Below are 14,169 nucleotides of genomic sequence, written 5' to 3'. Positions count from 1 at the left end.
AGTAAAGCGAAAAGAGAAAAGAAGAGAAATGAAGAGAAAATAGAAAAGAGAAAACAAGAGAATAGAAGAGAAAAGAGAAAAGAGAAAAAAGACAAAAGAATAGAAAAGAGAAAACAGAAAAGAAGAGAAAAGAAGAAAAATGAAAGAAGAGATGGAAGAGAAAAGAGAAAAGAACAAAAATGATGAGAAATGAAAAAAAGAGAAAAGAGAAAACAAGAGAAAACAAGAGAAAGAGAAAAAAGAAAGGGGTAAAGAAGAGAAAACAAGAGAAAAAAGCAAAGAATAGAAATGAAGAGAAATTAATAGAAAACAGAAAAGAGAAAAGAGAAAAGAAGAGAAAACAAGAGAAATGAGAAAAGAAGAGGTAAGAAGAGAAAATAAGAGAAAAGAGAAAAGACGACAAAACAATAGAAAAGACAAAACAGAAAAGAAGAGAAAACAAGAGAAAAGAGAAAAGAAGGGAAATGAAGAGAAAACAGAAAACAGAGAAGAGAAAAGAAGAGAATAGAAGAGAAAAGAGAAAACAGACAAAAGAATAGAAAAGGGAAAACAGAAAAGAAGAGAAAAGAAGAGAAATGAAAAAAGAGAAAAGAAGAGAAAAGGAGAAATTACAAAAGCGAAAAGAAGAGAATAGAACGGAAAAGAGAAAAGAAGAGAAAAGAAAAGAAGAGAAAAGTGAAAAGAGAAATGAGACTATGGAAAACAAAGTGAAAACAAGCGAAACAAGAAGAGAAAAACGAGAAAAGTAGAGAAAAGAAGAGAATAGAGATACGAGAAAAGGGAAAAGTTGAAAAAAGAAGAGAAAAGAGAAAAGAAGAGAAAAGAAGAGAAAAGAGAAAAGAAGAGAAAAGAGAAAGGAGAAAAGAAGAGAAAAGAAGAGAAATGAAGAGAAAAGAGAAAATAGAAAAGAGAAACAAGAGAAAAGAAGAGAAAAGAGAAAAGAAGACAAAAGAATAGAAAAGAGAAAACAGAAAAGAAGCGAAATGAGAATATGGAAAACAAAGTGAAAAGAAGTGAAACAAGAAAAGAAAAAGGAGAAAAGTAGAGAAAAGAAGAGAATAGAGATACGAGAAAAGGGAAAAGTTGAGAAAAGAAGAGAAAACAAGAGAAAAGAGAAAACATGAGAATGGAAGAGAAAAGAGAAAAGAGAAAATAGACAAAAGAATAGAAAAGAGAAAACAGAAAAGAAGAGAGAAGAAGAGAAATGAAAAAAGAAAAAAGAAGAGAAATGAAGAGAAAAGAGAAAAGAGAAAAGTAGAGGAAAGAAGGGATAAGAGAAAAGAAGATGTCAGAAGAGAAAAGAAGAGAAAAGAGTAAGGGGTAAAGAAGAGAAAAGAAGAGAAAAGAGAAAAGAGAAAAGAAGAGAAAAGAGAAAAGAGAAGAGAAGAGAAACCAAGAGAAGAGAAAAGAAGAGAAATGAAGAGAAAAGAGAAAAGAAGAGGTAAGACGAGAAAAGAGAAAAGAAGACAAAAGAATAGAAAAGAGAAAACAGAAAAGAAGAGAAAACAAGAGAAATGAAAAAAGAGTAAAGAAGAGACAAGAGAAAAGAACAGAAATGATGAGAAAAGAAGATAAAAGAGAAAAGAGAAAAGAAGAGAAAACAAGAGAAAAGAGAAAAGAAGAGGTAAGAAGAGAAAAGAAGAGAAAAGAGAAAGGGGTAAAGAAGAGAAAAGAAGAGAAAAGAGAAAAGAAGAGAAATGAAGAGAAAAGAGAAAATAGAAAAGAAGAGAAAAGAGAAAAGAGAAAAGAAGTGAAAACAAGAGAAGAGAAATGAAGAGAAAAGAGAAAATAGAAAAGAGAAACAAGAGAAAAGAAGAGAAAAGAGAAAAGAAGACAAAAGAATAGAAAAGAGAAAACAGAAAAGAAGAGAAATGAGAATATGGAAAACAAAGTGAGAAGAAGTGAAAAACAAGAAAAGAAAAAGGAGAAAAGTAGAGAAAAGAAGAGAATAGAGATACGAGAAAAGGGAAAAGTTGAAAAAAGAAGAGAAAAGAGAAAAGAAGAGAAAAGAAGAGAAAAGAGAAAAGAGAAAAAATGAGAAAAGAGAAAGGAGAAAAGAAGAGAAAAGAAGAGAAATGAAGAGAAAAGAGAAAATAGAAAAGAGAAACAGGAGAAAAGAAGAGAAAAGAGAAAAGAAGACAAAGGAATAGAAAAGAGAAAACAGAAAAGAAGAGAAAACAAGAGAAAAGAGAAAAGAAGAGAATAGAAGAGAAAAGAGAAAACAGACAAAAGAATAGAAAAGGGAAAACAGAAAAGAAGAGAAAAGAAGAGAAATGAAAAAGAGAAAAGAAGAGAAAACAAGAGAAATGAGAAAAGAAGAGGTAAGAAGAGAAAAGAGAAAGGGGTAAAGAAGAGAGAAGAAGAGAAAAGAGAAAAGAAGAGAAATGAAGAGAAAAGAGAAAATAGAAGAGGGAAACAAGAGAAAAGAAGAGAAAAGAGAAAAGAAGACAAAAGAATAGAAAAGGGAAAACAGAAAAGAAGAGAAAAGTAGAGAAATGAAAAAAGAGAAAAGATGACAAAAGAAGAGAAAAGGAGAAATTAGAAAAGCGAAAAGAAGAGAATAGAACGGAAAAGAGAAAATAAGAGAAAAGAAAAGAAGAGAAAAGTGAAAAGAGAAATGAGAATATGGAAAACAAAGTGAGAAGAAGTGAAACAAGAAAAGAAAAACGAGAAAAGAAGAGAATAGAGATACGAGAAAAGGGAAAGTTGAGAAGAGAAAAGAGAAAAGAAGAGAAAAGAGAAAAGAGAAAAGAAGAGAAGCCAAGAGAAGAGAAAAGAAGAGAAATGAAGAGAAAAGAAGAGTAACGAGAAAAGAAGAGAAATGAAGAGAAAAGAAGAGAAAAGAGAAAAGAAGAGTAAAGCGAAAAGAGAAAAGAAGAGAAATGAAGAGAAAATAGAAAAGAGAAAAGAAGAGAATAGAAGAGAAAAGAGAAAAGAGAAAAAAGACAAAAGAATAGAAAAGAGAAAACAGAAAAGAAGAGAAAAGAAGAAAAATGAAAGAAGAGATGGAAGAGAAAAGAGAAAAGAACAAAAATGATGAGAAATGAAAAAAAGAGAAAAGAGAAAACAAGAGAAAACAAGAGAAAGAGAAAAAAGGAAGGGGTAAAGAAGAGAAAATAAGAGAAAAAAGCAAAGAATAGAAATGAAGAGAAATGAATAGAAAACAGAAAAGAGAAAAGAAGAGAAAAGAGAAAAGAGAAAAGAAGAGAAAAGAGAAAAGAAGAGGTAAGAAGAGAAAAGAAGAGAAAAGAGAAAGGGGTAAAGAAGAGAAAAGAAGAGAAAAGAGAAAAGAAGAGAAATGAAGAGAAAAGAGAAAATAGAAAAGAAGAGAAAAGAGAAAAGAAGTGAAAACAAGAGAAGAGAAATGAAGAGAAAAGAGAAAATAGAAAAGAGAAACAAGAGAAAAGAAGAGAAAAGAGAAAAGAAGACAAAAGAATAGAAAAGAGAAAACAGAAAAGAAGAGAAATGAGAATATGGAAAACAAAGTGAGAAGAAGTGAAAAACAAGAAAAGAAAAAGGAGAAAAGTAGAGAAAAGAAGAGAATAGAGATACGAGAAAAGGGAAAAGTTGAAAAAAGAAGAGAAAAGAGAAAAGAAGAGAAAAGAAGAGAAAAGAGAAAAGAGAAAAAATGAGAAAAGAGAAAGGAGAAAAGAAGAGAAAAGAAGAGAAATGAAGAGAAAAGAGAAAATAGAAAAGAGAAACAGGAGAAAAGAAGAGAAAAGAGAAAAGAAGACAAAGGAATAGAACAGAGAAAACAGAAAAGAAGAGAAAACAAGAGAAAAGAGAAAAGAAGAGAATAGAAGAGAAAAGAGAAAACAGACAAAAGAATAGAAAAGGGAAAACAGAAAAGAAGAGAAAAGTAGAGAAATGAAAAAAGAGAAAAGATGACAAAAGAAGAGAAAAGGAGAAATTAGAAAAGCGAAAAGAAGAGAATAGAACGGAAAAGAGAAAATAAGAGAAAAGAAAAGAAGAGAAAAGTGAAAAGAGAAATGAGAATATGGAAAACAAAGTGAGAAGAAGTGAAACAAGAAAAGAAAAACGAGAAAAGAAGAGAATAGAGATACGAGAAAAGAGAAAGTTGAGAAGAGAAAAGAGAAAAGAAGAGAAAAGAGAAAAGAGAAAAGAAGAGAAGCCAAGAGAAGAGAAAAGAAGAGAAATGAAGAGAAAAGAAGAGTAACGAGAAAAGAAGAGAAATGAAGAGAAAAGAAGAGAAAAGAGAAAAGAAGAGTAAAGCGAAAAGAGAAAAGAAGAGAAATGAAGAGAAAATAGAAAAGAGAAAACAAGAGAATAGAAGAGAAAAGAGAAAAGAGAAAAAAAGACAAAGGAATAGAAAAGAGAAAACAGAAAAGAAGAGAAAAGAAGAAAAATGAAAGAAGAGATGGAAGAGAAAAGAGAAAAGAACAAAAATGATGAGAAATGAAAACAAGAGAAAAGAGAAAACAAGAGAAAACAAGAGAAAGAGAAAAAAGAAAGGGGTAAAGAAGAGAAAACAAGAGAAAAAAGCAAAGAATAGAAATGAAGAGAAATTAATAGAAAACAGAAAAGAGAAAAGAGAAAAGAAGAGAAAACAAGAGAAATGAGAAAAGAAGAGGTAAGAAGAGAAAATAAGAGAAAAGAGAAAAGACGACAAAACAATAGAAAAGACAAAACAGAAAAGAAGAGAAAACAAGAGAAAAGAGAAAAGAAGGGAAATGAAGAGAAAACAGAAAACAGAGAAGAGAAAAGAAGAGAATAGAAGAGAAAAGAGAAAACAGACAAAAGAATAGAAAAGGGAAAACAGAAAAGAAGAGAAAAGAAGAGAAATGAAAAAAGAGAAAAGAAGAGAAAAGGAGAAATTACAAAAGCGAAAAGAAGAGAATAGAACGGAAAAGAGAAAAGAAGAGAAAAGAAAAGAAGAGAAAAGTGAAAAGAGAAATGAGACTATGGAAAACAAAGTGAAAACAAGCGAAACAAGAAGAGAAAAACGAGAAAAGTAGAGAAAAGAAGAGAATAGAGATACGAGAAAAGGGAAAAGTTGAAAAAAGAAGAGAAAAGAGAAAAGAAGAGAAAAGAAGAGAAAAGAGAAAAGAAGAGAAAAGAGAAAGGAGAAAAGAAGAGAAAAGAAGAGAAATGAAGAGAAAAGAGAAAATAGAAAAGAGAAACAAGAGAAAAGAAGAGAAAAGAGAAAAGAAGACAAAAGAATAGAAAAGAGAAAACAGAAAAGAAGCGAAATGAGAATATGGAAAACAAAGTGAAAAGAAGTGAAACAAGAAAAGAAAAAGGAGAAAAGTAGAGAAAAGAAGAGAATAGAGATACGAGAAAAGGGAAAAGTTGAGAAAAGAAGAGAAAACAAGAGAAAAGAGAAAACATGAGAATGGAAGAGAAAAGAGAAAAGAGAAAATAGACAAAAGAATAGAAAAGAGAAAACAGAAAAGAAGAGAGAAGAAGAGAAATGAAAAAAGAAAAAAGAAGAGAAATGAAGAGAAAAGAGAAAAGAGAAAAGTAGAGGAAAGAAGGGATAAGAGAAAAGAAGATGTCAGAAGAGAAAAGAAGAGAAAAGAGTAAGGGGTAAAGAAGAGAAAAGAAGAGAAAAGAGAAAAGAGAAAAGAAGAGAAAAGAGAAAAGAGAAGAGAAGAGAAACCAAGAGAAGAGAAAAGAAGAGAAATGAAGAGAAAAGAGAAAAGAAGAGGTAAGACGAGAAAAGAGAAAAGAAGACAAAAGAATAGAAAAGAGAAAACAGAAAAGAAGAGAAAACAAGAGAAATGAAAAAAGAGTAAAGAAGAGACAAGAGAAAAGAACAGAAATGATGAGAAAAGAAGATAAAAGAGAAAAGAGAAAAGAAGAGAAAACAAGAGAAAAGAGAAAAGAAGAGGTAAGAAGAGAAAAGAAGAGAAAAGAGAAAGGGGTAAAGAAGAGAAAAGAAGAGAAAAGAGAAAAGAAGAGAAATGAAGAGAAAAGAGAAAATAGAAAAGAAGAGAAAAGAGAAAAGAGAAAAGAAGTGAAAACAAGAGAAGAGAAATGAAGAGAAAAGAGAAAATAGAAAAGAGAAACAAGAGAAAAGAAGAGAAAAGAGAAAAGAAGACAAAAGAATAGAAAAGAGAAAACAGAAAAGAAGAGAAATGAGAATATGGAAAACAAAGTGAGAAGAAGTGAAAAACAAGAAAAGAAAAAGGAGAAAAGTAGAGAAAAGAAGAGAATAGAGATACGAGAAAAGGGAAAAGTTGAAAAAAGAAGAGAAAAGAGAAAAGAAGAGAAAAGAAGAGAAAAGAGAAAAGAGAAAAAATGAGAAAAGAGAAAGGAGAAAAGAAGAGAAAAGAAGAGAAATGAAGAGAAAAGAGAAAATAGAAAAGAGAAACAGGAGAAAAGAAGAGAAAAGAGAAAAGAAGACAAAGGAATAGAAAAGAGAAAACAGAAAAGAAGAGAAAACAAGAGAAAAGAGAAAAGAAGAGAATAGAAGAGAAAAGAGAAAACAGACAAAAGAATAGAAAAGGGAAAACAGAAAAGAAGAGAAAAGAAGAGAAAAGAGAAATGAAGAGAAAAGAAAAGAAGAGAAAAGTGAAAAGAGAAATGAGAACATGGAAAACAAAGTGAAAACAAGCGAAACAAGAAAAGAAAAACGAGAAAAGTAGAGAAAAGAAGAGAATAGAGATACGAGAAAAGGGAAAAGTTGAAAAAAGAAGAGAAAAGATAAAAGAAGAGAAAAGAGAAAAGAGAAAAGAAGAGAAAAGAAAAGAAGAGAAAAGTGAAAAGAGAAATGAGAACATGGAAAACAAAGTGAAAACAAGCGAAACAAGAAAAGAAAAACGAGAAAAGTAGAGAAAAGAAGAGAATAGAGATACGAGAAAAGGGAAAAGTTGAAAAAAGAAGAGAAAAGATAAAAGAAGAGAAAAGAGAAAAGAGAAAAGAAGAGAAACCAAGAGAAGAGAAAAGAAGAGAAATGAAGAGAAAAGAAGAGAAAAGAGAAAAGAAGTGAAAACAAGAGAAAAGAAAAGAAGAGTAAAGAGAAAAGAGAAAAGAGGAGAAAAGAAGAGAAATGAAGAGAAAAGAGACAATAGAAAAGAGAAACAAGAGAAAAGAAGAGAAAAGAGAAAAGAAGACAAAAGAATAGAAAAGAGAAAACAGAAAAGAAGAGAAAACAAGAGAAAAGAGAAAAGAAGAGAATAGAAGAGAAAAGAGAAAACAGACAAAAGAATAGAAAAGGGAAAACAGAAAAGAAGAGAAATGAAAAAAGAGAAAAGAAGAGAAAACAAGAGAAATGAGAAAAGAAGAGGTAAGAAGAGAAAAGAGAAAGGGGTAAAGAAGAGAGAAGAAGAGAAACGAGAAAAGAAGAGAAATGAAGAGAAAAGAAAAAATAGAAGAGGGAAACAAGAGAAAAGAAGAGAAAAGAGAAAAGAAGACAAAAGAATAGAAAATGGAAAACAGAAAAGAAGAGAAAAGTAGAGAAAAGAGAAAAGAGAAAAGAAGAGAAAAGAGAAAAGAGAAAAGAAGAGAAGCCAAGAGAAGAGAAAAGAAGAAAAATGAAGAGAAAAGAAGAGTAAAGAGAAAATAGAAAGAAGAGAAATGAAGAGAAAAGAGAAAATAGAAAAGAGAAAACAAGAGAATAGAAGAGAAAAGAGAACAGAGAAAAAAGACAAAAGAATAGAAAAGAGAAAACAGAAAAGAAGAGGAAAGAAGAGAAATGAAAAAAGAGATGGAAGAGAAAAGAGAAAAGAACAAAAATGATGAGAAATGAATAAAAGAGAAAAGACAAAAGAAGAGAAAACAAGAGAAAAGAGAAAAAAGGAAGGGGTAAAGAAGAGAAAATAAGAGACAAAAGCAAAGAATAGAAATGAAGAGAAATGAATAGAAAACAGAAAAGAGAAAAGAAGAGAAAACAAGAGAAATGAGAAAAGAAGAGGTAAGAAGAGAAAAGAAGAGAAAAGAGAAAGGGGTAAAGAAGAGAGAAGAAGAGAAACGAGAAAAGAAGAGAAATGAAGAGAAAAGAGAATAGAAGAGGGAAACAAGAGAAAAGAAGAGAAAAGAGAAAGGGGTAAAGAAGAGAGAAGAAGAGAAACGAGAAAAGAAGAGAAATGAAGAGAAAAGAGAATAGAAGAGGGAAACAAGAGAAAAGAAGAGAAAAGAGAAAAGAAGACAAAAGAATAGAAAAGAGAAAACAGAAAAGAAGAGAAAACAAGAGAAATGAAAAAAGAGAAAAAAGAAAAGAGAAAAGAAGAGAAAACAAGAGAAAAGAGAAAAAAAGAGGTAAGAAGAGAAAAGAAGAGAAAAGAGAAAGGGGTAAAGAAGAGAAAAGAAGAGAAAAGAGAAAAGAAGAGAAATGAAGAGAAAAGAGAAAAGAGAAAAGAAGAGAAAACAAGAGAAAAGAAAAGAAGAGTAAAGAGAAAAGAGAAAAGAAGAGAATAGAAGAGAAAAGAGAAAAAAGACAAAAGAATAGAAAAGGGAAAACAGAAAAGAAGAGAAAAGTAGAGAAATGAAAAAAGAGAAAAGAAGAGAAAAGAAGAGAAAAGTCGAGAAATGAAAAAAGCGAAAAGAAGAGAATAGAACGGAAAGGAGAAAAGAAGAGAAAAGAAGAGAAAAGAGAAATGAGAAGAGAAGAAAATAAGAAAGGAAAAGAAGAGAAATGAAGTAAAAATGGAAATGAGAGAAAAGAGAAAAGAAGAGAAATGATGAGAAAAGAAGAAAAAAGAGAAAAGAGAAAAGAAGAGAAAACAAGAGAAAAGAGAAAAAAGAAAGGGGTAAAGAAGAGAAAACAAGAGAAAAGAGAAAAGAAGAGAAATTAAGGGAAATGAAGAGAATAGAGAAAAGAAGAGAAAAAAGAAAAGAAGAGATAAGTAGGGAAAAGCAGAGAAAAGAGAAAGTGGTAAAGAAGAGAAAAGAAGAGAAAAGAGAAAGGGGTAAAGAAGAGAAAAGAAGAGAAAAGAGAAAAGAAGAGAAATGAAGAGAAAAGAGAAAATAGAAAAGAAGAGAAAAGAGAAAAGAGAAAAGAAGAGAAACCTAGAGAAGAGAAAAGAGGAGAAATGAAGAGAAAAGAAGAGAAAAGAGAAAAGAGAAAAGAAGTGAAAACAAGAGAAGAGAAATGAAGAGAAAAGAGAAAATAGAAAAGAGAAACAAGAGAAAAGAAGAGAAAAGAGAAAAGAAGACAAAAGAATAGAAAAGAGAAAACAGAAAAGAAGAGAAATGAGAATATGGAAAACAAAGTGAGAAGAAGTGAAAAACAAGAAAAGAAAAAGGAGAAAAGTAGAGAAAAGAAGAGAATAGAGATACGAGAAAAGGGAAAAGTTGAGAAAAGAAGAGAAAAGAGAAATGAAGAGAAAAGAAGAAAAAAGAGAAAAGAGAAAAGAAGAGAAAAGAAAAGAAGAGAAAAGTGAAAAGAGAAATGAGAACATGGAAAACAAAGTGAAAACAAGCGAAACAAGACAAGAAAAACGAGAAAAGTAGAGAAAAGAAGAGAATAGAGATACGAGAAAAGGGAAAAGTTGAAAAAAGAAGAGAAAAGATAAAAGAAGAGAAAAGAGAAAAGAGAAAAGAAGAGAAACCAAGAGAAGAGAAAAGAAGAGAAATGAAGAGAAAAGAAGAGAAAAGAGAAAAGAAGTGAAAACAAGAGAAAAGAAAAGAAGAGTAAAGAGAAAAGAGAAAAGAGGAGAAAAGAAGAGAAATGAAGAGAAAAGAGATAATAGAAAAGAGAAAATAGAAAAGAGAAACAAGAGAAAAGAAGAGAAAAGAGAAAAGAAGACAAAAGAATAGAAAAGAGAAAACAGAAAAGAAGAGAAAACAAGAGAAAAGAGAAAAGAAGAGAAATGAAGAGAAAAGAGAAAATAGAAAAGAGAAACAAGAGAAAAGAAGAGAAAAGAGAAAAGAAGACAAAAGAATAGAAAAGAGAAAACAGAAAAGAAGAGAAAACAAGAGAAAAGAGAAAAGAAGAGAATAGAAGAGAAAAGAGAAAACAGACAAAAGAATAGAAAAGGGAAAACAGAAAAGAAGAGAAAAGAAGAGAAATGAAAAAAGAGAAAAGAAGAGAAAACAAGAGAAATGAGAAAAGAAGAGGTAAGAAGAGAAAAGAGAAAGGGGTAAAGAAGAGAGAAGAAGAGAAACGAGAAAAGAAGAGAAATGAAGAGAAAAGAAAAAATAGAAGAGGGAAACAAGAGAAAAGAAGAGAAAAGAGAAAAGAAGACAAAAGAATAGAAAATGGAAAACAGAAAAGAAGAGAAAAGTAGAGAAAAGAGAAAAGAGAAAAGAAGAGAAAAGAGAAAAGAGAAAAGAAGAGAAAACAAGAGAAATGAGAAAAGAAGAGGTAAGAAGAGAAAAGAGAAAGGGGTAAAGAAGAGAGAAGAAGAGAAACGAGAAAAGAAGAGAAATGAAGAGAAAAGAAAAAATAGAAGAGGGAAACAAGAGAAAAGAAGAGAAAAGAGAAAAGAAGACAAAAGAATAGAAAATGGAAAACAGAAAAGAAGAGAAAAGTAGAGAAAAGAGAAAAGAGAAAAGAAGAGAAAAGAGAAAAGAGAAAAGAAGAGAAGCCAAGAGAAGAGAAAAGAAGAAAAATGAAGAGAAAAGAAGAGTAAAGAGAAAATAGAAAGAAGAGAAATGAAGAGAAAAGAGAAAATAGAAAAGAGAAAACAAGAGAGTAGAAGAGAAAAGAGAAAAGAGAAAAAAGACAAAAGAATAGAAAAGAGAAAACAGAAAAGAAGAGGAAAGAAGAGAAATGAAAAAAGAGATGGAAGAGAAAAGAGAAAAGAACAAAAATGATGAGAAATGAATAAAAGAGAAAAGACAAAAGAAGAGAAAACAAGAGAAAAGAGAAAAAAGGAAGGGGTAAAGAAGAGAAAATAAGAGACAAAAGCAAAGAATAGAAATGAAGAGAAATGAATAGAAAACAGAAAAGAGAAAAGAAGAGAAAACAAGAGAAATGAGAAAAGAAGAGGTAAGAAGAGAAAAGAAGAGAAAAGAGAAAGGGGTAAAGAAGAGAGAAGAAGAGAAACGAGAAAAGAAGAGAAATGAAGAGAAAAGAGAATAGAAGAGGGAAAGAAGAGAAAAGAAGAGAAAAGAGAAAGGGGTAAAGAAGAGAGAAGAAGAGAAACGAGAAAAGAAGAGAAATGAAGAGAAAAGAGAATAGAAGAGGGAAACAAGAGAAAAGAAGAGAAAAGAGAAAAGAAGACAAAAGAATAGAAAAGAGAAAACAGAAAAGAAGAGAAAACAAGAGAAATGAAAAAAGAGAAAAAAGAAAAGAGAAAAGAAGAGAAAACAAGAGAAAAGAGAAAAAAAGAGGTAAGAAGAGAAAAGAAGAGAAAAGAGAAAGGGGTAAAGAAGAGAAAAGAAGAGAAAAGAGAAAAGAAGAGATATGAAGAGAAAAGAGAAAAGAGAAAAGAAGAGAAAACAAGAGAAAAGAAAAGAAGAGTAAAGAGAAAAGAGAAAAGAAGAGAATAGAAGAGAAAAGAGAAAAAAGACAAAAGAATAGAAAAGGGAAAACAGAAAAGAAGAGAAAAGTAGAGAAATGAAAAAAGAGAAAAGAAGAGAAAAGAAGAGAAAAGTCGAGAAATGAAAAAAGCGAAAAGAAGAGAATAGAACGGAAAGGAGAAAAGAAGAGAAAAGAAGAGAAAAGAGAAATGAGAAGAGAAGAAAATAAGAAAGGAAAAGAAGAGAAATGAAGTAAAAATGGAAATGAGAGAAAAGAGAAAAGAAGAGAAATGATGAGAAAAGAAGAAAAAAGAGAAAAGAGAAAAGAAGAGAAAACAAGAGAAAAGAGAAAAAAGAAAGGGGTAAAGAAGAGAAAACAAGAGAAAAGAGAAAAGAAGAGAAATTAAGGGAAATGAAGAGAATAGAGAAAAGAAGAGAAAAGAGAAAAGAAGAGATAAGTAGGGAAAAGAAGAGAAAAGAGAAAGTGGTAAAGAAGAGAAAAGAGAAAGGGGTAAAGAAGAGAAATGAAGAGAAAAGAGAAAATAGAAAAGAAGAGAAAAGAGAAAAGAGAAAAGAAGAGAAACCAAGAGAAGAGAAAAGAGGAGAAATGAAGAGAAAAGAAGAGAAAAGAGAAAAGAGAAAAGAAGTGAAAACAAGAGAAGAGAAATGAAGAGAAAAGAGAAAATAGAAAAGAGAAACAAGAGAAAAGAAGAGAAAAGAGAAAAGAAGACAAAAGAATAGAAAAGAGAAAACAGAAAAGAAGAGAAATGAGAATATGGAAAACAAAGTGAGAAGAAGTGAAAAACAAGAAAAGAAAAAGGAGAAAAGTAGAGAAAAGAAGAGAATAGAGATACGAGAAAAGGGAAAAGTTGAGAAAAGAAGAGAAAAGAGAAATGAAGAGAAAAGAAGAGAAAAGACAAAAGAGAAAAGAAGAGAAAAGAAAAGAAGAGAAAAGTGAAAAGAGAAATGAGAACATGGAAAACAAAATGAAAACAAGCGAAACAAGACAAGAAAAACGAGAAAAGTAGAGAAAAGAAGAGAATAGAGATACGAGAAAAGGGAAAAGTTGAAAAAAGAAGAGAAAAGATAAAAGAAGAGAAAAGAGAAAAGAGAAAAGAAGAGAAACCAAGAGAAGAGAAAAGAAGAGAAATGAAGAGAAAAGAAGAGAAATGAGAAAAGAAGTGAAAACAAGAGAAAAGAAAAGAAGAGTAAAGAGAAAAGAGAAAAGAGGAGAAAAGAAGAGAAATGAAGAGAAAAGAGAAAATAGAAAAGAGAAAATAGAAAAGAGAAACAAGAGAAAAGAAGAGAAAAGAGAAAAGAAGACAAAAGAATAGAAAAGAGAAAACAGAAAAGAAGAGAAAACAAGAGAAAAGAGAAAAGAAGAGAAAAGAAGAGAAAAGAGAAAAGAGAAAAAATGAGAAAAGAGAAAGGAGAAAAGAAGAGAAATGAAGAGAAAAGAGAAAATAGAAAAGAGAAACAAGAGAAAAGAAGAGAAAAGAGAAAAGAAGACAAAAGAATAGAAAAGAGAAAACAGAAAAGAAGAGAAAACAAGAGAAAAGAGAAAAGAAGAGAATAGAAGAGAAAAGAGAAAACAGACAAAAGAATAGAAAAGGGAAAACAGAAAAGAAGAGAAAAGAAGAGAAATGAAAAAGATAAAAGAAGAGAAAACAAGAGAAATGAGAAAAGAAGAGGTAAGAAGAGAAAAGAGAAAGGGGTAAAGAAGAGAGAAGAAGAGAAACGAGAAAAGAAGAGAAATGAAGAGAAAAGAGAAAATAGAAGAGGGAAACAAGAGAAAAGAAGAGAAAAGAGAAAAGAAGACAAAAGAATAGAAAAGGGAAAACACAAAAGAAGAGAAAAGTAGAGAAATGAAAAAAGAGAAAAGAAGACAAAAGAAGAGAAATGAAGAGAAAAGAGAAAATAGAAGAGGGAAACAAGAGAAAAGAAGAGAAAAGAGAAAAGAAGACAAAAGAATAGAAAAGGGAAAACACAAAAGAAGAGAAAAGTAGAGAAATGAAAAAAGAGAAAAGAAGACAAAAGGAGAAATTAGAAAAGCGAAAAGAAGAGAATAGAACGGAAAAGAGAAAATAAGAGAAAAGAAAAGAAGAGAAAAGTGAAAAGAGAAATGAGAATATGGAAAACAAAGTGAGAAGAAGTGAAACAAGAAAAAAAAAACGAGAAAAGAAGAGAATAGAGATACGAGAAAAGGGAAAGTTGAGAAGAGAAAAGAGAAACGAAGAGAAAAGAGAAAAGAGAAAAGAAGAGAAGCCAAGAGAAGAGAAAAGAAGAGAAATGAAGAGAAAAGAAGAGTAACGAGAAAAGAAGAGAAATGAAGAGAAAAGAAGAGAAAAGAGAAAAGAAGAGTAAAGCGAAAAGAGAAAAGAAGAGAAATGAAGAGAAAATAGAAAAGAGAAAACAAGAGAATAGAAGAGAAAAGAGAAAAAAAGACAAAAGAATAGAAAAGAGAAAACAGAAAAGAAGAGAAAAGAAGAAAAATGAAAGAAGAGATGGAAGAGAAAAGAGAAAAGAACAAAAATGATGAGAAATGAAAAAAAGAGAAAAGAGAAAACAAGAGAAAACAAGAGAAAGAGAAAAAAGAAAGGGGTAAAGAAGAGAAAACAAGAGAAAAAAGCAAAGAATAGAAATGAAGAGAAATTAATAGAAAACAGAAAAGAGAAAAGAGAAAAGAAGAGAAAACAAGAGAAATGAGAAAAGAAGAGGTAAGAAGAGAAAATAAGAGAAAAGACGACAAAACAATAGAAAAGACAAAACAGAAAAGAAGAGAAAACAAGAGAAAAGAGAAAA

The sequence above is a fragment of the Chiloscyllium punctatum genome, chromosome 2, assembly GCF_047496795.1.
Source record: "Chiloscyllium punctatum isolate Juve2018m chromosome 2, sChiPun1.3, whole genome shotgun sequence".
Classification (NCBI taxonomy): Eukaryota; Metazoa; Chordata; class Chondrichthyes; order Orectolobiformes; family Hemiscylliidae; genus Chiloscyllium; species Chiloscyllium punctatum.
The sequence above is the reverse complement of the archived record's forward strand: the minus strand, read 5'-3'. Positions refer to the sequence as shown.